Source organism: Anomalospiza imberbis, chromosome 11 (genome assembly GCF_031753505.1).
Source record: "Anomalospiza imberbis isolate Cuckoo-Finch-1a 21T00152 chromosome 11, ASM3175350v1, whole genome shotgun sequence".
In the NCBI taxonomy this organism is placed as follows: domain Eukaryota; kingdom Metazoa; phylum Chordata; class Aves; order Passeriformes; family Viduidae; genus Anomalospiza; species Anomalospiza imberbis.
This window is the reverse complement of record NC_089691.1, coordinates 11,328,936-11,354,088: the sequence shown is the minus strand read 5'-3', so window position 1 is coordinate 11,354,088 and position 25,153 is coordinate 11,328,936. Positions and strand designations below refer to the sequence as shown.

Sequence of the window (25,153 nt, the reverse complement as noted above, 5' to 3'; positions counted from 1 at the left end):
CTCATGTGTCAGGGGAGAATGTTTGGGCCTTACCACATCCTTGCTTTGAAGAGGATACTTTTTTCCCCTTTCCTTTTTTCTCCCAGGAGTGAGGGTGTGTATGGAAATGTGAAGGGAGTGTTTTCCATGTTATTCCTCCAACGTCCTCACCCTGTGTCACAGGGTCTGTCTGTGGTCCCCACTCCATACTGGATCTTGATGCTTGTGCTTGAGACATACACAATGATATCTGCTTTGAGCCCAGGCCCCCCAGGGAGCATTTTGGCTGTCAAACCTGCTCACAAGGCACCAGACAACAGCAGCAGAAACAAATAACCTGTTGGGTACTGCTGGTGGCATCACAAGGAGAGTGGGATGGGGAATGTTGGTGTGGTGGTCCTGGGGAGGGCTGGCCCTGAATGAAGAACCTGGGCAATGCATCCTGAGTGCCCAGGGAGTGAGGTTTGTGTTCTCTGTGACTCTGAACAGACTGAAACCAGGCTGCTCAGAGGCATCAAAGAGAAGCTGGAGCTTGCCCATGCGGGTTGCAGCCAGCTCTGCTGCCTGAGTGCTCCCAGGTGGTTCCTCAAGATGAGGGTAAAGTTGCTACAATGAGGATGATCCCAGCTTTGTTTCACCCATGCAATTCAGGGGAGAGGGGAGCCTCACTTCAGCCCAAGAGCTGGACACCTGCTTGCCCAAAGGTAGCACCAAGACACTGAAGATGAGAGAACCCATGCACAGGTGGTGTGGTCAGGACTGGCCAGGTTGTCAGGGCACCATTGGGGTAGCTGAGACTTAGAGAAGCATGCCAGGATTCCATTGCATCTGATTTAAGAGGTAATATGTGAGACTTTCCCCATCCTATAGCAGTGAGACACCTCAGCTTAATAAACTCTCCTCTCTTTGATTACAGTCAGGCCATGGTTATTCCAAGGTAGCACCGAGGGAGTGTGTGTGCAGAGCTGTGGAAAATAGATGAGATGTAAAGGGCTTGGGGAGCCCTTAGCAGATCTACCACTGAGATCTCACTGGGTCTTTATAAGGTTTTCTTACTGGGTGTGTTTTACTGGGTTTTTATAAGGTTTTCTTAGCACCCATGAAGAACAAGACTCACGGGTACATGAAGAGTCTCCAGCCATAAGATCTGGGGACAAAAGAGCTGCTTGCTCCCTTGGGAGTGGGAGTGGGAGCAGGGAGATCATCACAAGGCAGGGGAGTGATGTGAACAGCACCATTTCTCATCAGTGATGGAGAACATGTGACTGGACCCATACTGGTCAGCATTTAGGGATCCCACACAGGGCAGAGCTCGGCTCCAAGGTGATGGAGTTTTTCATAAAGTTTTTCAGCTTTGTTTTTTGCTGGCATAATCAATCTTCTGCAAGAGATGCTCTCTGCTCAGCTTTCTGACATTATCTCATCCTCGCTGTTAAGTGCAGACTGAAAAAATGTCCCAGCACTTTAATTTTCAGACACTTAAACTCTGAGTAACTTTGAAGCCTTGGTTCCATGCTTCCCTCTGTATCCACATCTCCTGGCTGATGAGAAGCTGTTGCACAGGGAATTCAGCACCTGTCTTTGATGTCCTGTCCCTGTGAGGTGCTCCTGTCCCCCATGGCTGCTTTTGTCTACCAAGTCTTACAGGTTCCGAGTCAGAGATCATCTCTTTCCTCCTAAGTCAGAAGCTGATGGTTTCATGTCTGAGTCCAGGAGCGCAGTGATTCCTGGAGTTCTCTTTGCTTGGCCTCCTTAACCTGATGGAATCACAAGGCTGGCTCTTCTGCTGGACCCAAATTTTTTTCCAAATAAGGTAATTTTGTGGGGATACTGCTGTGGGGTGTGCTAGCTTGCATTTGTGATTGTGCTGTGAATTTAATTAATATTGTTGAGGGGTTTGCAGTGTGATGCTGATGTGCAGGTTGATGTTGAGAGGTGATGTTACTTTGGGTCACTACTGGGGGCTTCTGCCACAGAGCTGCTGATGTCCAAGATGTATGGTACCAGCTAGGCTAGGCACTTTGAGCATCTTCTCCAACATCCTCTAGTCCAGTCATGTATCCTGAAGTCCTTTCTCCTCTTCTGGAAAGAGGCCAAGAAGATGGGAGATGGCATGAGCTCAAGTTAAAGGAGCTTCCACTTTCTGGCATGAGCTGCTGAACCAGCATGACAAGGATGACACTTCCCAGGGCCATCAGCTGGGACAGCCCACAGCCACCCTCAGCAGCTGTCCAACACCTCCGCTGTGCTCCAGCAGCGCTGCTTCCCAGCACTGCTGTTGCCACCTCAAGCCCTGCCTTGCAGCTACTCCTGGTGAGCACAGACTTTGTAGTTCCTGTCTGGGCATTTCATGATGCGCTGCCACCCACCCATGGGAAAGGGACCTTCTGAGTGGGCAGAGCTCTGAGCAAGCCTGCTGGGCTGTTGTGCCTCCAAAGCTGGCTGGTGCCGGCACCTCTCACCCCAGGGTGCCTCACCAAAATAGCTGCTATGGAAAGAGGCTTGGTGACTTTTTTCTTTTCTTTTTTCTTTTTTTCTTCCTGTGCTCAAACTTCCCCAGATCTCCTTAGAAGACCCTGGCATATCATCCTACAGATGTGGCATAGAAGTCTTGGTTGCAAAATATATCCGGCATGGCAGTTGGCAGTGTTGTGCAATCTCCATCAACTTACGGAAACCACTGTGAGATACTATTAAAGAGGGACTCCAGCCCCATCCATCACTCCAGCCACAGTCACATGTCCCACTGTCAGGCAGAAGGGCACAGGCAGCACAGGGACTGCAAGCACCAGGAGAGCTTTCCCTCGCAGTGGGTGCTCTCGTGCAGGGCTGGATGGGATATCAACTCTCTTCCAGTCCCCTTCGCTTTTCAGACCTTCTCTGTTGTGTTGCCACCAGTATCCTGCCATTAGATATTCTCCTTCAGTGTCTGTCACTGCTGCTGGTTTCATACCAGTGGTCAAAATCTGTGTGGTTGTGAATGGCTATGGAAAGCTCAACAGTGAAACATGGCAGAGATGATGGTTTTAGTGGCCCTGAGAGGCCAGGTGTGGGATGGCAAAAGGAAAGCTGCCGTTCAGATCCCAAGTTTCCTCCTTCTTGACTCAGCAGAGACCTTCCCATTGGCTCCATGGCCCAGCTGTCCCCTGTGGCAGTCAGTACAATGTGCTGGGCAGGCAATAGGGCACCTTGCTCCCAGTGATCCATCCTGTTTCTGTTCTCTGGGGCTCTTGCTAAATGCCCTCTCAAATAAATGGGGCCTTGGCTGCGAGGGAGACTCGTACAACAACCTGGCTCTCCTGGATTGCCAGGAACATGAGCCTGGACTGGCAACATTCAGCTATGGGCAGACTTGGGCAATGGGCTGCAGCACACAGTTCTCACTGCCTCTACCCATCCCTGTCCTTGGGACACCTTCCTCACCAATGCCACGGGCTGTGGCAGAGCACTGGGAAGGGATAGGGTGCTGATGTGAGTGGCCATCGCTTACCCTTCGCTGCTGAACCCTGCTCAGCATGGCCAGCTCTTAATCACCGTGGTTTATTGCTGGCACCTCCTGGCTAGCTCAGTCTCTCCTCCTGAGCTGCCTCTTGCCCTTCTCTCTCTCTCTCTCTGCAGGCATATTAAATCACCGAGGTCTGCCCAGGAGAAATTGCTGCTGCTCCATTACCCTGCTGTCAGCATCCACCGCACTTGTGAGAATCAGGTTCCACATCAGAAAATAATAAAGGCAATATTATGAGCAGAGGGAAGAGGAGATTAAAAAACCCGTTTAAAGAGCCTTCTGGTCCCCATGCTGTTTATTGCACTTCATAACTTTGTGTTATTTTTGTTGTCACTGAAGTTGGACTTTTAATTTTCCTCTGATCATCAGGTGACTGGTTTGTAATTTCCCTATGGCTCAAAGGATTAAAATAGGTATTTAAAAATACCTGTTGCTCCCCAAGATCAGGTAGTGATACTTTCTTTGCTAGTTGGAGCGCTAATTAAATACTCTATTTAGCTCAAACGCAGATGTGGAGTGCACTGAGTCCAGCCCCAGGGCTGAGCCAGACCCACAGTGGCAGTGATAGAGCTGCTTGGGAGGACTTTGTGTCCCAGTGCTCAGCTAGTTCTGTTCTCCTTGGGATCTTGCTGCCACTCTTATGTTTATCCATGACTTTTGGGGTTTTTTCCTTTTTTTGTTTTGTTTTTGTTTGGTTTTTTGTTTTTGTTTTGTTTTCTGACATTATTTACTTTCCAGGATGTTTCAGTCAATTTTCACCCTTAATGACTTTGACTAACAAGGCTGTTGAATTACACAGAATGGTTTTCATGCACTGACACATTTGTGCTGTGGGTTGGCAGACGTATAAAGTGAGGGTATTTAAGTCCTTTGGCCAAAACTGCCATCTCCTTCACCTTCATGCCAAGTGCTTTATCTGTGATAGGATTTTTGTGGCTTTTAAAAATTAATAGATAACTGCATGTATAAATCCCATGAGCTGCAAAGAAATGCTGGGTGATGGTTATTGAGACTGTGGGTGTGCACGGGCACGTGCAGCCCTGGTCCAGGAGATCATGTGATGTCCAGCACAGACATGTGGCTGCTGCCTGCCTTGATGGCAGTGCCCATCTCTGCTCTGCTGGGCTTGTGTTGTACTTACCCGGCCAAGAGGGTCAAGGCTACCTGGGGTGGTGTAACTCATTTTATTGCAGTGCAAATCTGTGGCGAGCCTGGAAAGTTTCACTGATGTGAGTCTGGGATCCATCACATAAGCAGCTCTGTCTTCTGCTCCAGGGCAGGCAGCTCCAGCTGGCATGGCCACAGGAGAGGGGGATCAGTCTTGGAGATGTTGGCTGGAAGCCACTCCTGGAGGGCTCCAGCCTGAGAGTGCAGGACTGTTGCTGATCCTAGATCAGCTCAGCTCTGGCTTTGCTCAGTCAAGGCCGGCAGACCTCCAAGGATGGCTCTCCTCTCTGGGGAGCCAGCCCACAGCCACACTCTTGTCCTGCCAGCTGCAGGAAGGGGCAGGTAGAGACTAGAACCCTGTTTTGCACAGCACTCGGGCATGGGGCAATGGCAAACACTGCTGGTGTGAGGGCCTGGTGGAGGCAGATGGGCCATGACAGATGTGGTTTCTGGCCTCTACATGGCAGAGCTGCCACAGGCACTGCTGGGTGCCCTGTCCATGGCTCTGTGTTGGGTTTATTTATTGCCTGAGATGTGAGTGCAAGTGGAGCTGTGCTGTGCACGCTCACAAAAGGAGCAGGAGGTGAAAACCCTCTGCAGGAGCCACTGCTTCATTTTACTCTGCCATCCCATTTTTCTTCACCCTGCTCCCTGGGCATTAGTGTGGGCAGAGTTCTGTCACCTTCCCAAGAGCAAAGGTGTTGCCTGGGTTTGCTGGAGATGAACCCAGGTCCAGCCCCTGTTCCCCTCACACTGCTCTACCCAAGGGCCACCATGGTGCTTGCCTGGTGGGAGGAGAGCAGAGCTCTGTCTCACCTCTGGTCTATCCCTCTCCCTTCCTCCAACCTCAGGAAGCCACATATGGCACCACCCCAACAACAAGTCACGCTGGCACCAGACACTAAAATTAAAAAAAAAAAAAAAATTTTAAAGTTTCACATGTTTCTAAAGAAAACTCCAAATTGAGCTTTCCCAGCTGGAGGGTAGGGGTTGGTTGCTTTGTAATCACTCTCAGCTTACTGTTGAAAACATCTTGGTCAGATTTTTATCAGTGCCTGAACAGAACAGCCTTGGAGGACTGTCTCTGGGGAGATTAGGTGGTTACCTAGTGCAGAGTGAGGCGCTGCTGCCCAGCCAGCTGAGGTACATTTCAGATGACACTCATTTGATGTGTGCCTGGGGACTGGCATCCCTGGTGTTCCAGGGCTGTTGCAGGTGCCTGCTGGCCTGGGGAAAGCCTTTACCTGTGGGGTGATGCCCACAGTGGGGCATAAGCATGGAGTTAACTCCTGTTCATGGTGTGAAGGAAGGGCTGGGGATACCCAGAAGGCAGGTGGGATGAGTTTATCCATCCTCAGACTGTTGTGAAAGGAGAAAAGGGCAAGAAGGTTCAGGGCTGCCCTGTGGGAAGAAAAGTGATAACGGGGATAAGTCTTGAGCTGTGCAGAGAACCCTGCAAAAACCTGACAGGGAGATGTCTGTGCTGCAGAAACAAGGTCGAGGTGAGACCAAATGGTGTGAGGAGGACTGGGCTGGAAGTGGTGAGATTTGATCTATGGTGTAGCTTAGCTTTGGGGCTAAGTTGGTCCCAAGAAGGTTGCAGCATCTTCCAGTGACAGTGACCAGGGCTGGCAGAGGAATCTGCACAAGAGGAGATGGATTTGAAGAGCAAGAAACTGTTGGTGCAGGCTGGGATAGATGTACAGTGGACAGGGAGGAGATGAAGCTAGTTCCTTGGAGGGGAGCCTGGGTATGGGTGTTTGGTGATGGGAAGGAGCGAGGGTCGGAAGGCAAAGAATGAAGAGCCCTGTTCCTATCAGGCAGCACAGCTCTGTGAGCCCAAACCCTGCAGGTGTGAACCCTCTGCCTGGCTAATGCAGCTGCAAACTGGGAGAGCCTGCTGGATGCTCTCCATGGAGAGTGACTCCCCACGAGCCCAGGCACCAAGAGGGACACAGTGGCTGAAACTCCCCACAGCCCCAGCGCCAGTGTCATCTCCACAGCCAGGGTTTGTGCCATTCCTCCCCTCTGCTTTCACTGTCCCGTTCTCTTCCATACCCTGTGGAAAGAACACAAGCACTTTGCTCCAGCAGTAGCACAAAGCAGAGGGGAAGGGTTGAGAGCAAGGCCATGGCTCGCACCAGCCCATCGCCACCTGGGCAGTGCCGGTGGCTGGGCTGGGAACACTGAGCGGCACTCAGAGTTTCCAGTAAGGCTGTGGCCGTGGCGGGGGGCAGGGACAGGGGCAGGAAACATGCAGCAGGAAGCTGGCTGCTGCTGCCCGGCATTCCTTCGCGCTGGAAACCCGAGTCACGCTTCCTGCGGCCTGCCGGGACAGCCTCCACCCCAAGCAGCGCCTGCCACCGGGCTGGGTGCCATAGGAGACAGCACATGCACGTTTTAGATGATTTCGTTGTGGAAATGAGCAGTGCTCTGCTGCTCCTGTTCCACCTCACGCTTGTCACAGCGTGTCTCCTCCATGCCATGCATCCACACTGCCCACACAGATGTTGTTTCCACGTGCACCTCTGCTCTGCATCTCCTGGGCTTCAGCCCTGGAGAAACCCAAGCTGCTGTGTTTTAGAACAGTTGGCAACAGACCCATCCCTAAGGGATGGTGCTGTTTCCTTTCTTCCACTCACATGTGGCCCACAGCTAGGCCATGGCCAAGAGTGGAGCTTGTTACCCTGTTCCTTCCAGCTTTCCCCGTTTCCTCCTGTCTGTCCTGCTGCTTGCAATCCAGGCAGGAGGATGAGACTTTGGGCTTTTCCCCCAAAACCTCTTCCACACTTATGCTTTGGGTTGTTTCCTGCATTAATGTGCATGTGTTTTAGCCAGAAAGACCTTAACTGATCAATAATTATTGTGATTCCTTTTGCTTTCCTCCTAGACCCCTGTGATTTGTGTTCATAGACAATTCCATTAATCCATCCACCAGTTAAGTCTGGACTCTGTGCTGGCACAACAGCACACCTCCGAGAGGGCTACCAGCTTTGTTCTCCTCTGCCAGCCCACTGGGTAAGTTCAATTCTCAGCAAGAGGCTTATATCTGAGTTTACTCTTGCTCTAGAAAGTCCATGCAGTGGCCATGTCCTGCTTCATTTCTCCTGGCATCCTGCAGTCATGCAGAGCCACTGCTGCACCTGCTTGCAGCATTGCTCCTCAGTTGCCCTGTCCCTTCTATCAGCATGCAGGTGAGTGCTCTGTCTCGGTGTTGATCTCCATTCTGGATGGAGCTGAGCGCTGTCTGTGGAAGTGTGAGCAGTGGGATGGCTGCAGGAGCCTCTGCTTCAGAGCTGGACTGACACAGTTGGCAAAGTGGGAAAGCAGATGGGCACAGGTGATAAGGAAAGTCTCACTGGACAACTTTTTGGATAGAGAGTTGTGGTGTACAAGCTGACACATGCCCACATGGCTTAAGGGTGCAAACTGGACTTACTGAAACCCCACAATTCACAGCAGGGGAAAATGAAATATTCCCAGCCAGCATAGTTGAGGCCAGCACCATGATTCTCAAGGTCTAGAAAGCCTATTTTTCTGTGTTCTCTCATTACAGTATAACTCTAGCTAGCCTGGAGTATAAGACAAGTCTCTTCACTGCAGCGTTTTGCCAGCACAGCTCTGCCTTGGAGAGGGTCAGTGCTTTAGCCTGCAAACCCCCAGAGTGTTTGCCTTGGCAGTCCTTGTTCTGGCAGCATAAACTTGGCCCACCGGTGATCTCTGCTGTCTTGGCAGCCTTTCACAGCGCACCTGGAACCGGACTGATCCCTGTTTGAAAGCCAAGCTCCACCTGTGACCTTCACCAACCCCCTGAGTGCAACCCAGCCTGTGGGCTTTGACGGCGCTGAAGCGACTCGCAGCAATCCACAATGAACGTGGTCCACCTGTCCCTGCCATCTCCATCCAGCAGCAACCCCCCCAGATAAGAAAACTCCCCAAACCACCCCCCCGTTCCCCCCACCTTGGCCAATTTCCCCCTGCAGAGGGATCACCCTCTGCCAACCTGCGGCTGTAGGAAGCGGGAGCGCGGCTGGTGGCTGCGGTTTCCCAGGCGGCTGCTCTCCCAGCCGAGATTGCAGGGCTGCAGTAATGAGTTCCCCAGCCCTCCGAGCAGAGCCGAGCCGAGCCGAGCGCACAGCACCGCGGGGCCAGCGGGGCTGCCAGGGGAGGAAATCCCAGCGCTTCGTGAGCTCCGCATAATCACAGGCAGCAAGGAGCAGGAAGCACTTGTTAGGAAGGAGCAAGGAAACAGAGCCGCTGCCTCGACCCAAGCACACCTTTTAGGACCGGAAAGTGGGAGAAGGAAGGCATAAAAGTGCTTTGAGCTTTCGCAGAGGATTGCAAAGGGCAAAGGGTGAGGGGAGAGGGAACAAACACCGGCAGGGCTCTCGAAGAGGGGGCAGCCAGTGTGTGCGTGCTGTGAAGGGGACTTCATGGTGGAGCTGCTAATTAAATAAGAAAGGCTCGTCTCCATGCTTGTTAGGTTAACTCAGCAGGGATATTGCAAAAGCAAATTCCTCCCAGCAAGTGTAATTAGGGGGCCGGAATTCCTCTGGTTCCTTGTCCTCCCTGCGAATCCTGCTAAAGCCATCAGGTGAGGACACCGGGTGAGGGGGGAACATGCAAGTCCTGTGCAATAACAACCCCCTCCCAGCGTGGCAGGGGTTTCGGATCAAGGCTTGACTTTTTACTCTCTCATTATTTCAGGGTGGTAAATACACATTCAAGAAAACAGGCTCCATCTCCGGGCTGGGTCGTAGGGCTGCTTCCCCCAGGACAACACGCTCGTGGTGAAGATGGAAAGAGGACTGTGAGGGGTCTGGATGGGGCACCAGCAGCTCCCAGCTCACGGGATTTGGGAGGTGTCCACTCACAGCATGGCTGTCCTGGATGGTGCTGCTGATCCGCTTCACCTTCCTTGCCAAGGGGGTCACACCTCCAGCCCAGCACAGCAGGACATTTCATGTTTGCCTGGCACACCATGGCATGTGTTGCCGTGCTTGTGCCAGTGTTGCCTGAACAGGCAAAGGACGATGCTCGTGGGGGACAACACGTGTCCTGCCTGGCACTAGGGGACACCAGGTATGTCTGGGAACACAGGGCCAAGGGGAGTTATGTGGCATGGATGGAAGGGGAGAGCTGACTGGAGGGGATGGAGGGCATGGTTGGAGGGTGAGGGGCTGGGAGAGGAAATGTGGGGGAGGAGAAAGGGTGAGCCTGGGACCTTAAAGAGCAATTAGTCAAAGCTGAATTGTTTTTCTAAACTCTTAATGAAAACAAAGAGTAGGGCATGGCCCAGATGGTGCCAGGGGATCAAATAAATGTCGCACTCAGGAAGCAGCTGCTACTGGGAATGTTTCCTGCCAGCCCTGCTGCTGCTCACAGCCGCTTTTATTATTTGTTATTTTTCAGGACTGCAGCTGGGGTTTCCCTCCAGCTCTGTGGAAATATGTTTAAGGCTGGCCCATGCAAAGTGCCTGTTAGGGCTGGTCCCTGGCCCTTGGCAGCCCTGGGCATGCAACCTCCCTGCCTGGCATCTGCTGCCACCCTTCTTCATGACAGAGCCTCTGATGGAGGAATTTCATCCTCCATCTCCCGCCCAGCCTGGTCCAGCACCATCCTTGTCTCATACCTTGTGTGTCTTTATCTTGTGTAGGGTTTTACCTTTTTTGTCCTGTTTCCCTGCTGCACCCAAGCATCTGCCAGGGTGAGTTCAACATCTCTCTGTTACATGTTGTTGGTGTGAATGACCAGAATCAAGAAATTTTACTGAAATGAACATTTTGGACATTGTTTTTATCTGCCTGCTGGATTTTGGAGAGAGAGAGAGAGGGAGGGTTTTTTATTTGGCTCAGCCAAATGAGCTCCTAGCCATGAGCTGGCAGCCATATGAACTGGCAAAAGGTAGCTGAGAGAGGACTTGTGACACAAGCAATTTGTGGAGGCTGGTGTCCCTTTGATGGAGGGGAGGGTGGCTGACTGGAGGGGCACTGTGTTCTGTCCCCCATGATGGCTAGTCTCATGCAGTCCACCAGCAGACCCTCTGCTCCCTTTTTTTGAAGCACAAAAGCCGTGACTATCTGACATGCATTTTTTTGTGCACATCAGTTATGTAAGCTCAATGTGCGTGTCTCCCTGTTTTTCTGGGCTTTTCAAGGCCCCTAAGAATGTGTGTGCAAAGACCTGAACTGGTAGAGAAAAGGGTTTGTTAGTGCTACCACAGAGGGAAAGAGCAGAACATGCACTCAAGCCTTTATTAGCCAGCAGAGACTCTACATAGGCCTGAATCTTTGTGGCACCAAATAGTTGGACATTGCTTTGTAGGGCAGCTGCTCCCAGACCAACATACCTCTAAGACATAAGGAACATGGTGGTTTGTGTATATCCAAGTATTTTATTGAGAGACCAGATGTAGGGACCACTCAGGTCCATCCTGAGGAACTGTGTGCTGAGCTCCTGTCCCTTGCTTATAATACACAGAAAAAATATGTCAAACATGCCTAATCTTTGAGAATCTCATTTTCCACCCAAGCCCTGCTCTGTGTGCCCAGGAGGATGAGCATGGACATTTACCTGAGGCTTGTGACTGGCTTTCATCCAGACTGGGGTCAGATAGCTCCAAGCTGGCTCTGCTGCTCAGGGATGGGGATTGCCCCAGACAAGCAGCTACGAGTGTTGTGTGAGCTCCCAAAGGCAGGGAGGGAGCTGGGCGAAAGGAAGCAGCCATGGAGCAGTCAGCACCAACTGGGATGGTGAGAAAACTCTCCGTGTGCCTGGGGCTCAGCAGCACAATGCCAGCACGCTGGAAGGGCAGGAGTGTTTCCCTGGAGTCCCAGGAGTTTTGCTCCAGCCAGGCCGTCGGCTGTGGCCATTGTGGCAACTTGGAGATGCCCACTGGGGGTTTCGGGCTGGGTCAGGGTAGGGGGTTGTTTCCCGACTGTGATGGCCAAGGCTGTGCCAGCTCATGCTGGAGACACCACTTCCCTGCCCGTCACAGCATGTCCTGGGATTTGTGGTTACGTCCTCAGAGCTGTTTGATCCGCTCAAATCACAGCTGATCAAAGGGGCAGTTTACGAGAACAAAACACTGGGTGACTTCCTCCAGTGGTGCCAGAGGCAGCCCTTTGGAAGCGAGATACAAGAAAATAAGACATTTTTTAACTACTGAGTGTCTTGGCTCCTCAGAATAGCAGCTTCTGTGGGACAGCCCTGCTGCATGGCCCAGGCAAGACCCCAGTGAGGGAGGTTTCAAAAAATATAAATGAGATATATATATTCTGATAGATGACCTGATTTCTCTTCTACACACACACATTTAATAAACTGTGAATTCCTGTATTTCAGGCTTGTGAGCCAGCTTGGCTGCTGTAGTAAGTCAGAAGTGAAAGCCCTCAATTGCTCATCTACTGAATAAGTGCAGAGCAAAAGTCCAATGGGCCCATCAGATATGGGGTTTGCACATCAGCTGGGAGAGGAAAATGGCAGAAAAGTGGTAGCCAGCCATGAGAACCCCATTCCCTCTATTTCAGTGAATGCTTTGCTTTTTAACATAGGACAATGCTCTCAGGCACATGGTGGGATTCTTGAGGTTGTCCTGTGCAGAGCCTTGGACTTGATGATTCTTGTGGGTGACTTCCAACTCGGGATATTGTCTGACTTTATGATTGAATTATCTTTGCTTGGTCAGCAGAAGAAAGAGCTGGGTAGTGATGGCTGTCCTGGAGCAATAAGCATGCAGTGGTGACCACACATTGCCATCCTGCCTGAGATATTGAGAGTGTCACCAGGTGGGAAGAAGCTTGTCCCAGGTAGGTGCTGTCAGGCTGGATCTTGGCTGTAGACTCTCCTGCGGTCCCTGTGCTAGGTGACCTTCCTAAGTTTCCTGATTATCTTTTTGACCTGTCCAGTGAATTGGGAGGTTTGCTGATAACAGAAATTGTGTTGATTGTCATTTCTGGAAGCTGGAGCATCCTCTGGGATGGTTGCATCAACCCTGATGGTCAGGAGTCAATGGAATAAATTGGCTTTTCAGTGGAATTGTGTAGGAGAGGCTACCGCTCCAAAGGCTGCTCAGGTAGAGCTTAGGGACCTTTCTGTGCTGGTCTGCGTGTTACCAGAACATCGAAGGCCAAAAACTTAATTTCTTGTTGCATGGGAGTGGGAGGAGATGGGCAGAGAGTGGAAAGTCACCCAGTGGTGGGAAGCATTAAAAAGGGCTGGGCAGAGGGGTGATCCCCACCCACCCTCCATGCTCTGGAAAAGCCTTCTCCCCAGGTAGAGGAGGAAACTGGCGGTGATGATGTGCTCCGGATGTCACTGTGCAATCAGGGAGGCTATTTAGAGGTCACTAATTGATTAGGGCAGCCACAGCAGGAGGAAATTACTTCCAGGAGAGACAGAAAACCACACTGTCCAGCCAGCTTTGGAGAGGTCTCAGGGAGAGCAGAAAGTCCTGAAACAGTCAAAACACTTTGGAAAGAGGCATTTCTCTGCCATGATGCTTGACTTGGGATATGGTCTGGAGAGAAGTTGCCCACCTGCCTGTGCTGGTTTTGGGGACCCTGGGGTATGGCAGAGCTTTTGGTCTGGGAAGCCCCTGGAGATGCTGGTGGTTGTACTTGGTGCTGGGGCATGAGATGGAGCTTTTGGCACTCTGTGTAGCCATCCCTCAAGAGACTTATTATTTCTTCTGAGTTTCATTTAAGAGACTCTGTCCCCAGGAGGGCTCTCAGGATTAATTAATTAAAAGCTGGTAAGTAGAATGGATACCAGCTCAGAGGATGCCTTAAATGCCAGTTGATGTCCACCCAGGCAGGATGCTTTTTTTTGCTTTGACTCCTTGAGACACATAGATTCCCTCCAGTCAGAGGCTGACCTCACAGTTAGCCATTGGGCTACTCAAGCCAGAGCATCTCAAATGTAGCTTTGCCTTACAGCCTGGAGGATGCCAAGCTGATCTCAAGAATAAACCTGGGCACTGTCCTGTACTGTGACAAGGGAAGAGCATGTTTCCTGGAGGTGCTGAAGTGACATCCCAGCCTGCAGGGGTGAGTAGTGGGGAGCTGGTCCTGCATGCTGGGACTGCCTGAGGCGAGTGTGCTGAGCTGGTGAGAGCTGCAGGAATGCACTGTCTCCGAGTCTGCTCGTTTGGAAATGGTGCTCTTTTCAACGGTTCTGTTATCAGATGGAGCATTTCCTTCATCAGTGTTAATATCCATGTAGTGAAACAATGAAAGGGCTTCCTATCAGTTCCAAATAGGACGTGAAAAGCTCTCAGCGTTAAGAGTAGAGGATGCTGGAATAGGGCAATGGGAAACGCCTGAGTCACTGAAATGCCTCTTTGATTCCATGAGGCTGATACGTTCAAAAGGGAAGAAGAAAAAAATAAAAAGAGAGAGCAGAGCTAGTTAATGATCTGCGGGACAGAGTACAGGAAGGGGCAGCAATTGCAGTGTGGGCTCTGCAAAGGGGAGTCACAGGGGGATGTCTGGCAAAGGCTTTGGAAAGTGGAGAGTGCAGCAGGGAACTGAGCACAGTGAGCTGTCTACTTTGTTTTCAGAAAGGGGGAAGGCATGATGGAGAAATCATTTCCCAGCCTAACCCTGTAGCCCTTATCCTGCTGCCACTTGGCCAGTGTGTGCCAGCTCAATGTGGGAACAATGAACTGCAAAATAAACTTTTAAATCACTGTGATTTAATGATGCCCAAAGCACTGCAGATTTGGAGTAGGGGAAGGGAAATACTGCTTTGCAAAGCACCCAAGGCCACAAGCCTACTGCTCAGAGGATCTGAGACTTACCATCATCTGTTGTCCCAACTGGGGGACATGCACAGCCGCTTTGCCAGAGCTGTGCCTGCAGGCCGGAGGGAGGGATTTGCTGAGGTTGGGCAGCACCTGCTATGCTGGGGCAGAAGAAGCAGGATATCCCGAGCCCACAGAAATCCCTGGCCTGGAGTAGGGCAGGCAGCCAGGGCAACACACTTTCTGCTCTTTACTGCAACTGAAGGTCTCTCTGCCTGTCTCCACTGGCCAGGTGTAAATCTCAAGGCCACCAAACAAACGCAGGGGCTGTGATCTGTGCCAGGTCAGAAGCTGCGGGCAGCTTTTTTGTTGTTACAGGAAGAGCTGCAAATATTTCAAACATAACCTGTTTTCTCTCTCTGTTTTGCAAACCAGCCTGAGTTGCCTGCAGGCAAACAGCCCAATGGGCATAATGGCAACTGCCTCACTGTTCTACCCAGGGAAATTCCTCAGTGGAATAAGTTGGAAACTGTGAAGTGGAGGAGGTCAGACTTGCTCCTTCATGGTGGTAAGAACCCTTGGCCATCAAAAAGCAAACCACACAGAAGCAGGTTTCTCCCCACTCTGAGAAGCACCGTGGTGGGCTGTATCCAAGGCTGCTCCCTGTGTGGGGCGATGCAGCAGTGCACACCCTAAATCATTCCTCTCCTGGCTGCATGGCCACAGGTGGGATATGTAGAGGTGTGCAGGAGTCCCTCAGAGCCTACTTTTCGGGGCTGTGTCCCACCCCCCATCGTGGCTTGCCCAGGAGACTCCCCTGTCTCCCTGCTTCCCTCACTCCATGGGGCACCCAGTCCCAGGGAGACCCATCTCTGGGTGATGTGCAGCACACGCCGTCCCAGCACAGCTCCCATCTCACGCAGGACAGAGCTGCCCTTTGTGAAGAGCAAGAGGGGAGGCGATGAAAAGCCGGGGGGAGACGCGCAGAGGCCGGAGGGAGCGCAGCGCCGGGGCGGGGGCCGCTGAGGAAGGCTCGCACACAAAGGGCCGTCCTGTCTTCACACCTGCAGGGCGGCAGGGCGCTGACAGGGACAGTGACACCACTGACAGCGGCTCGTCGCTGGCAGGCAGCGGCGAGGCGCTTCAAATAAAGGCAAGCGGCGCGGTGACAGGAGACAGGGGCTTGGCTGCAGAGGGGAAGGCAGCTGTTGTGGGCATGGGTGGGGACAGGGATGGGTGGAGGTCGGGCAGTTGTCGCTCCTCCTCTGTGTCTGCATGTACAAGCCTGGACAGTAATTTGATGTGAATCTAGAGCCAGGCTGTGCCCTCGGCTTTCTGTGCCATTTACACCCAGGCCTGCAGGGTGGGGCGAGGGTTCTCTGAGAACCAGTGTGCAGAGTTCTGTGGGTGCTCAGCAATATTTTGTCCCCACCACACGTGGATGAGTTTCAGCATGGAATTGTAGTGGGCACCCATCACCAGAGGGGGATAAGGCCCAGCTAGCAGCCCTTTCCTTGCAGCGTGCACCAAACCTCACCACTTCTAACCCCAAAATACCAGAGTGGCCCAGCACTGTGTCTTGCTCCCCAGGAACTAGGGATCTGGTGCGGCAGGATTGCTTCCTCTCACTGGGGCCAACATCTCTTGGGTCCTGCTCCCCTCTGCCTATTGTCACCGGTGTGGGGATGCCTGTGGTCACTTCTCACACATTCCCCCGCGCGTGGGGTTGAGCAGAGGTCAGGGGTGCTGGAAAAGGAGGGTCCTTGCGTTAGAGAGCAGGCTGTAGATGCGAACATCTTTCGTGTGCCTTTGAAAAGCTTGGCGTCTCGGCCGCTTTGGGGACAGCCGGGCCGGGGCTGATCCTCGGGAGCGTCAGGCAGCCGGGAAACGCGGGCGGATGGTGCCCTCCGGCGGCCCCGGGGCCGGGCTCGCCGCCAGCCCGGAGCGCAGCCGCTGACGGGGACCCTCCCGGCTCTGGGCCAGCGAATTGAGATGTCCCTTCTGTTCTTTCAGTCTGTAGGGATACTTTCCCTCCTCTGGTCTCTGCTTTTCCCTGGCTTCCCGATGTTGGTCCCTCAGCCCGGGGAGATGCTGTGCGAGCATCAAGCTGTGGAGCCAGACCCCTCCCTGGAGAGGACCCTGGGGTCCCTGCAGCCCCAGCCTCTGAATCGCCCCCAGGATCCCGAGCCTGGCCGGCTCCCACTCAAGGGGTGCTAACTGACCCTTATCTTTAGGTTCAGGAAATCTGGGAATGATCTGGTCCTGGGTGAGCAGTGAAGGGGCTGTAAAGGGATGGGGTGACCCTGAGAAGAGCCTGGTGGGGTGGACACCCCAGCGTGGGCTCTGTTTGGTGTTTGGGTGTCCCCACCGTGGCTGCTAGCACACCCAGCTTGGGCCCTGAGTGGACCCAGAGTGTCTCTTTCCTGTCCCAGCTGGAAAGGGCTGGGTCCCTGACAGTTTTCCTGTTTGGGTTACACCCCACTGTTCCCCAGCAGCCTGTCCCTCACAGGGTGGGTGGGGAGGGCAGCTGCTCTCCTGCTGGCACCAGTGGTGTTCCCCATACCTCCTACAGGAGGAATGGAGGAATATTTGGGCTGGGCAAATTAGCCCCTTCTGAGGTCTGAGCAGCCCCCAAGCCCTTTGTGAGGTTTCCTGAGCCACTGGCCCTTGGGTCTCTGGGGAAGGCACGTCCCAGTGGTGGCTTGGAGGCACTTTTTCCTTCCAGCTGGATTTGCTGCAGCAGGGGAAAAGGGGGGGTGATGGGTGCCTGGAGCCCCCTCCATCAGGCTCTGCTGGCTCGGCCACGTGCTTGCACCAGGCCAGTGGTGACAGATGTCTCCTGGAGCTGTCACAGGATGACAACAGAGGACGGAGGCTCCCAGCCCTGCCTCACAGATGGGCTGAGGCAGGGCCACCTTCAAAGCAAAGCGTGCATGTTCCCCAGCCTGCTGGGATTACAAAATTAAGGGCTGGTATTGTTTTCTCAGTTTCAGAGGGGGTGGATACCAGGCAGGATTAGTCTGGCAAAGCTTCCCAATGTGCTCAAAGGGGCACAATAGGACCTTGAAGAGAAGAAGCTGCACTGATGACAGACAGAGGAGTGTCTCTCAGCAGCCTCTGCCTCCTGACGCAGGCGGGATGTGCTCAGAGCAGGTGCTGCTGCTTTGTGGCTCTGTCTCTGCCAGGACACCCTTCCCGTGTGCTCCAGGACCCCCCAGCACCACTGGTGCTGTGGGCAAGCAAACAGGGCACAGGCCTCTCTGCAGGGGAGAGAGGAGAGGTGACGGGGTGGTGATCTGAATACCTCTCTGCTGCTGACAGTCCAGGTCACCCCTGCAAGCCCCGGGAGGTCTCTGCTGCCCACCACTCACTGCAGACAAGGGTGAGCCCTTTGCCCTGGCAATGTCTGTTCACAGGGGATGAAGCTGCCTGTATTGTGGGCCAGATGTTTGCTTTTCCATTTCTTGGTCTTATAAATTATATCTGGGTCAAGAGGAACTAAATTCACTGTTGGACTGGGGGACTCTGACAATACCTTGGAGCAGGGGGAGCCCACTGTGGCAACCAGCTTTTTCCCAGAGCATCTGTGCGACACAAGGCCATCACTGCCATCTAGGAGCTCTGGAGACCCCTGGGATGATGGGATGTGTGGAGATATCAGGAGAGCCTGGGAAGAGGGGCGACATGCAGGTAAACAGCTAATGTGTGCATAGGGGTTCTTTCTTTTTTTCTTAATCATTTGCAATCAGGAGCAATTAGAAATAAAACCTGGAGAGCTACGAAACCCCTGTCTTCCTGAGTTGCTGCTCCCCAGGGCTTTCCTGCCCAGAGACCCACATCAGCACTGCAAGGGCTGCTCTGTGCTTGGTGCAGTTGTGGAAAGCGTGGTCACAAGGGCACTGGCAGCCTATGCAGGCAGCCAGCACTGAGGTAGCACCTTCTGCCTGAAAATAGGTCCTCTGTGGGCATGGGTAGGGGGCTAGGTCTCCTCAGGGGGCTGGGGGCAGGGGCCAGGCAGACTGGATGCAGCTCCAGGAGCAGGGCTGTAGGGAGGGTATTACGTGCAGGGTGTTGTTTCCCTGTGGTGAATGGTGACATCCTGGGCAGAGGGAAACCTGTGTCCCCAGGCTGCTCTCCTGCTCTGTGAAGGCCCTTTTGTGCTTGCCCCATAATGTTCCTTCTTATGGGATTTTTGGTGACGTCTTAGTAACAAGAAGCCAAATCTGACTGAGTAGAAACCTGTACCTGAACAGATCTACAGAGGTCAGCAAAGCAGTGCCAGGGGCATTTACTGCAGCACAAGGAGCTGCTCTCTCAGTCAGCTGCAGTGATTGCCTGGGCTCCTTGTTGAAACCACAGCCTGGCAGCACCAGCTTTTGTTTGTCTGTGATAACTTATTAGCTCTGATAACTCGTTAAGTGGCAGGGAACTTGAGCGTGTGCCATCACCTGCCTGGCCCAACTCTGCCAGCATGGGCTTGGCACCATCCTGCTCTGCAACAGCCTGTGCCTGCTGAAGGCAGGTGCCACGGGTACACCCAAGCTGCCACCACAGAGCCTCTGCCACGCTCACAGCCTGCCACATGCTGGGGCACTGCAAACCAGGCTGAGAACCAAAGAAGCTCAACACATCTCAGGCTTCCTATCTACCTAGCCTCAGGATGACTGGCTTGGAGCAGAGACACCAGCTTCGGGCTGGGCTCTCTTTGGCGTGGCTGCAGGGGATCTTGCTGTCAGCGTGGTCTCATGGAGCAGCCAGAGCATCCGTTAGGCTGCATGGGGCTGACATGCCGTGTTTGTGAAACCCACCACGCTTGCGGTTGACCAGAGCGCTGAAATAAGCCCGTCCGGAATTGGTGCACTGCTCTGTATCCTGATGTGGTGAGCAGCTCCGACTGGTGAGGGTGGGGGCAGCCCCACTGGGGTGACTGGTGGCAATGGGACTGCAGGAGCTTGGCAGCACCAGCATTAGGACCACATGCAGGGCCCCGCCGGCGCCCGGAAAGCTCAGCCAGGCACTAACGGAACTGTGATAAAAATGAATGTGACCAGGACAGCAGTGCAGGGGAGATTAATGTCAGATTGTCAGAGGGGAGGAAACTGAGGCAGACAGCACTCAAACAGATACTGGAGCACATTTTGGGGGGGGCAAAGGGGGTAGATGCTGCTTTTCTCAGCATTGCTGCATCTGCAGATCTGCATCCCCCCATTACAGCCTTTGAGGAGAGAAGAAGGGAGAAAAGGTTTACCTGAAGTGTGTCTACCCTTGTCAGCCCTGTCCTGCAAATCCTCCCACCTCTGCAGGCAGGGGACCTGCCCCTGTGTACCAGCCTGAACAGGAACATCAGCACTGCTTGCTGCCTGAGACCTTGATGTGCATCTCTTGTGGGTCCCTGCCCAGGCCGGGTTTGCTCTGCTGCCTATCAGCATAGCTTTGACTGTGATGGGAGCACTCTGTGCTGCGAGAAGGTGCTTGTCCGTGGCTGTGTTAGAAGCAAAACTCCCCTCCTCACTGTTACCAGCTGCTCCGGCTTTGCCTGGTTGTTCACTATCTCCCCCACTGCCTGGTCCCGGTATCATCACAGCTTCTTCAGGACCCCACAGCTTCCACCCATGCAGCTACAACAGCCTCCCAGAGGCCTCCTTTGCTCCATCACCTTTGGTGCACTGGTTTTCCCTCTGTCCTCCTTGCTGCTCTGTCTGATGACATGCTCTTTCCCTCCTGAATGAGGCACTCCATGTCCTTACCTAGCCTCCAGTGTCTCACCTTTCCTCCCTATTCCCATCTGTGCCCTGGGCACTTTGTATGTGTCTCCCAAAACGTATCCAAGCCCCTTAACCACTGCCCGTGGCACCATGCCAAACAAAAAGTCTCACTGGGATAAATCAGAGAAAAACAGCCCTAAATCAAGATTTAAATAAGTAGTTACAGGAGCTGGGGTCCAGTAGGGCTATGTCCACCCTATTCACAGCTTTGCCCTATCTCCCTCCCTCATCCTTCCTATTTCTGCCCTGTATCCCTCTCTGCATGCCTAGTCTGGGGTTCAGCTCCGTGGCCGGCTAAGCCAGCAAAACCCTGGAAACGCAGGGGAGCCAGGTTGTCCCTTTGTCCCCGCAGCGGGCGAAGCGTGGGCCTGCAGGGACCCCTGGTGGCAGCCGGGAGCCGGGGGACCTTCGGGGGCAGCCCTGCATCCCGCGGAGCTGGAGAGTGCCTGCATCCTGGGGGCGGCCACGCTGGAGTCTCAGAGCAAGGAGGGGGCTCCTACCTACAGCATTCCCCCAGCAGCCGCAGCTCCTGCTTTTCTGCCAGAAGAAAAAGAAGGGGAACCAAGGACTTTTTTCTCCCTTGGGCTGGATGAGGAGTCAGGGAGAGGCATTTTCCATCTCAGTATCTTTCTAGTCGGGTTTCCTTCTTCCCTCCTCGCGGGTCTGCAGAGGAGTGGGTGGAGGGGCCGGCTGCAAGCACATGCTCCTGTGCCGGCCGAGCTATTGTGAAGGTGATGCTTGCTCCGGCTGAGAGGCTGGAGGTGGGCAGTGCCAGAGTGGGAGCTGACAGTCCTGGGCACAGACAGCAGGGGTGAGTGACAAAATCTTCTTCTGTGACCACTCAAGAGTAAATCATGTAGGAGCAAGGGGTGCAGTGCCTGTCTGAGCTGTCTTGTTCCCTCACTACATGTGTTGGGTATCCAGGGATGCTGAATACATGTGATGAAAATTGAAGTCCACTTGGAAGTCATCAGTAAAGTGTAAGGACAACAAATTTTGGCACTGTCCTCAATAGAATTGTTGCCAGTTCATAAAGCTGCCATGTGAAGGCACCCAGTGGCACAGAAACTGGTGTCCCAAAGGTAGCAAAAGCCTGTTCTAATTCTCTGGCATGGGAATGTGCCAAGGTGGAGGTTACCCCCAGTCTTATGGGCAGAGCTGACCTAGGACCCTGCGTGGGCCGTGCAAGCAAAGGCAGGGGGCACTGTGGGCGCAGGAACCAGCAGGGGTGGGCTGAGAAGGGAGGGCAGGTAGGGTGCAAGCCCAGCTCACTGTGCCTGGGATGGGCATCCTCCTGTGTTCCTGGCTCCTGCAGCTGCTGCCCATGCTCTGTACCCATCACTCACAGAGCTGGTGCTGTTCACAGGGTACTCTCGGACTGTTGGCTGGGATAAAGCCGGGAGGTTTTTGGATCCACCTACTGGAGAGCCGCAGCCTCATTCAGAAGTGAGTGTCATTCATTTATCTGGATTATGAGGAATCCTCCAACCCCTGTAGTTTTGTCCCATGACCTCCTTTTCAAACAAGCCAGGTGTTATGTATCCCAAACAGCACCCCCTGATATGAAGGACCAATCTATCAAGGACACTCAGCTAGGAATCTCACTCTGATGCTCTGGTTGTCTTATTTCTTTTTAGCATTAGCACCTCAGTAATTCACCTGCCCAGAATTGGTACTCACTTGATCCTCTACCTTGATCCTCACACCTTGTCCCACATCATGTGGATGTGCTCTTTTATTACCAGCTTCTCTAAATCCTCCTCATCATCCCTCTGTGAATGCCTTGAGCTTGTATAATCTTCCTGTGTGCCAAAGAGGCACATGAGGCACCACACGAGAAGTGTGCTGGTGTGCACATTGAGCAGCAGAGAAGTGTGGTTTTGGCTGCCTGAGAGCCTGAGCAGCTGGATTTGGCTGAGGACACTATCCTGCCTTTTAGTGACAGCAGCCCCAGGGGCTGGCCCTGAGCTCCTCGCTGTCATTTCCTTCACCAGTCCCTAGTTCTCTTTGCACAGCAGGTTTACTAAAGAGGTGCCAAGCATCACCATCACCTTCCCACGCCTCTTCCCTCTTCGGAACCACTGCCATTGTGATGCTGCTCTGTGAGTGATGACCATGAAAATTTCACCATGGGAGAGTATTTGGTAAGCCAGCATCTCTGGACTTTGGTCCAAGCCCAGCAAGCCCTGGACCACTCCAGTCAGGACCAGTTCAAGAGTCAGAAGGCAAGAAGTACCCATGATCTTTTTGCTTCTGTAGCTGACTGAGAGCAAAATGTCCTAATGACAAGCTCCAGGCAGAGCCTCACACAGCAACCCACTAACCTTGTACAGTCAGGAACTGTGAAGGATGGGGGGAGACCAGCAGGAAGTGTCTCCAGCAGCTGGATGTGGCAGGGTGTGGTGGTCAGAGGCACAATGACATGGAGGCAACCAGCAGAGCCTTCATGCCCGAGCCAGCATCTCCCCTCGGTGGGGAGGGACCCAACACAATGTGCAGTGTGGCTCCTGCCGTAGCTGTGAACTCACAGCTTCTCTGCTCTCCACCTCTGTGCTCTACGAGGTATTGGGGGCAGCTCCTCTGTTTTGAGTGTCCCATGACATGCTGAGCTCAGAGACGTGGCATGCTCTCGCGTCACTCTTTACTGGGGTCGGCTTTCGCCAGCCTGAGCTGTCGGGCTGAGGCAGCTGCATCCCTGCTGGCCAAGCGATGCTCTGCACCTCAGGCTGTGCCTCGTGAGCCACTGCCATGCTCAGCCCTCCCATGTGTCCCCATGGGAGAAGGATGCTCTCGATCTTTTTTGGAGCCCCTGGCACAGCAAAGGCTTCAGGCTGGGCACTACAGAGAGCCACACAAGTGACACAATTGGAGGATATCCCCTGACATCAGAGCCATCAAAGCTGGGTCTGCCATGGCAGGCAAGGCCCACACTGACCCTGTGGTGCTCCTCCAGCTTCAGTGTGCATGGCTGCTGTCCTTGAGAGGAGGACAAAACTCAACAGTGCAAATTGGAGCCCTGCACAAGATGGCAGTGGGGCTGGGCAGGAAGGATGGGGGTCCCAGCGAGCCCACCATGTCCCCAGTGGGGTGGGCTGCCTTGGCTGTGCCTCAAGACCTGGAGCAGCCCCAGAGGAGCTCCCTGTGCCTTGAGGACGTTTCCTGTTTGCTGCCCGTGCTGAAGCATCGGCCCTTCAACCGCCACCAGTCCTCTGCTTCCGGCAGGGGCTCCCGCCCGGAGCCCCCCTGCATTATCAGCTCACCAGATGCCTTTTTCAGGATACTGTGGTAAAACTGTGCCGGGCAGGCGCTGTCATTTGGGGTTTTCTCTCGTGTCAGCTTTGAAGACAAATTGGACGAGGAGGAGCAAGAAGGGGGGAAAGAAAAAATAATAAATTTAAGCAAAAAAAAAAAAAAGAAAGAATGATGCTCGCCGCCATCCTAGGCCAGAGCTGGCCCATGTGCCAACGTGGCAATGGGTCCCCCAAGCGGTGTGTCCAGCAGTGGCCAGGGAGGACAGGGCAGGCGGGGGTATCCAGTATGGCAGTGCCACTCCCCTGGCACTGTCGGCCTCTAGTGGCAGTGGAGGCAGTGAGGTGTCATTGCAGCGCCCTGGGCCTCGCAGGCCCCACCAGCACCACGGGGATCTTCTCCCATCCCTCTGTGCACTGCTGCCCACTGGGACATGGTCCTCATCCCAGTGCTGCTGCCTGTTAAGACACGGTCCCGCTCTGGGACACAGCCCACCTTGCACTGGTGAGGGAGCGGGTGCTGGGAAAGAGGGTATGAGGTATCCCTTACCCTTTGGCCAGAAGCAGCTCAAACTGACCAAACCAGTCTCTGGGCCTCTGGTCCAAAGCCACCAGATGGTGCTGAGCAGCTGACAGACTGGGTAGACTGGGAACCAGGCAGCATTACTGGGGATGGAGGGAGGGAAATGGTGAAACAGGAGATGGGAAGTCTGTCTTTCCATTAGTGGAGCCTGGCAGGGAATGTTCACCAGGTCTGCCATGGGGATGGGGTACCCAAGGTTGTGGGCCTCACTGCAGGAATGGTCCGGGGACAGACCATGGATGCTGTTGACCCTGAGCACTTGCCAAAACTTCCTGTGCTGGTGCAGGGTGTGCACAGGTGTGATGAGGGTGAGCTCCTTGAGGCTGTAATGCAGCAGGCAGCATTAAAGCATGACTCCTTGCATGGCACTGGCACGTGCTCCAGCTCTGCTTCCTGCTGAAGTGGCAGGGTCAGGTCAGCTGGAAGAGATAAAACAGGTGTGCTTTTGTACGTGCTCCCCCAAGGTGTACAGAGATGTGGCAGCCCCAGAGCCAACCACAGACCTGCAGGATTTACTCTGAGTTAAGCCCAGTGATTTTCTTTTGTTGGATGAAAAATAAATAAAATGTGGTTGGTCCTTGCAGAGCAGAGGGGAGGTGTCAGCGTGGGGAGGGGAGAAAGGGTCCATAGTATGGAAATAGTACCGGGCTATCCCCACCCACAGAGGATGGATGAGGGGCTGGCTAGGGCCACAAGCTGTGGGTGGGAGTTACCAGGCACTTAATATAAAACCTGATTTTTTTTCAGCCCTTGAGTTTGAGCATTCACTGGAGGATGGGTTGGACCTCCTGTGCTGGTCTTCAGTTCTAGATTTTCCCTTGGAAGACTGTAACAAGAAGTCAAAGAGGGAGAAGCTGTTCTCTGGCTGCCTGGGACCCCCAGCTGAAGTTGTTGGGTATCACTTTGGTGAGCAGGGGAGGTGTGGGAAGGTGGTGGGAGCAGTGAGATGTCTGTGCAAGGCAGGTGGCTGTGCTGTGCTGGGATCTGAAATCATGGCTGCTCGCTTTCACCGGCAAATCTTGCATTTGTGTGGTTTCCTTTTCCTTCTGCTCCGTACAGTTTTTTTCTTCCCTCTTCATTTTGTTTCTTTTGCTGCAGAGGCAAATTTCAGTCCTTCCAACCTTTTGACACCAAAATCTGTGCAGGAATAAAACTAAACACAAA

At 53.5% G+C, this 25,153-nt stretch overlaps 1 long non-coding RNA gene across 3 annotated transcripts; it reads left to right on the top strand.

The window, feature by feature from the left end:
* Nucleotides 1–8,505: 8,505 nt before the first annotated feature.
* LOC137480681 (uncharacterized) lies at nt 8,506–24,854 on the top strand. 3 transcript variants are annotated; one of them, XR_011003026.1, is made up of 3 exons: nt 8,506–9,733; nt 13,588–13,705; nt 24,745–24,854. It is a non-coding gene; the product is annotated as an uncharacterized lncRNA (long non-coding RNA). The 3 variants fall into 3 exon arrangements; XR_011003027.1 differs by lacking the exons at nt 13,588–13,705; nt 24,745–24,854 and adding an exon at nt 10,064–10,430 and having other exon boundaries at nt 8,506–9,245; nt 9,359–9,733; XR_011003025.1 differs by lacking the exons at nt 13,588–13,705; nt 24,745–24,854 and adding an exon at nt 10,064–10,430.
* The last annotated feature ends 299 nt before the right edge of the window (nt 24,855–25,153 follow it).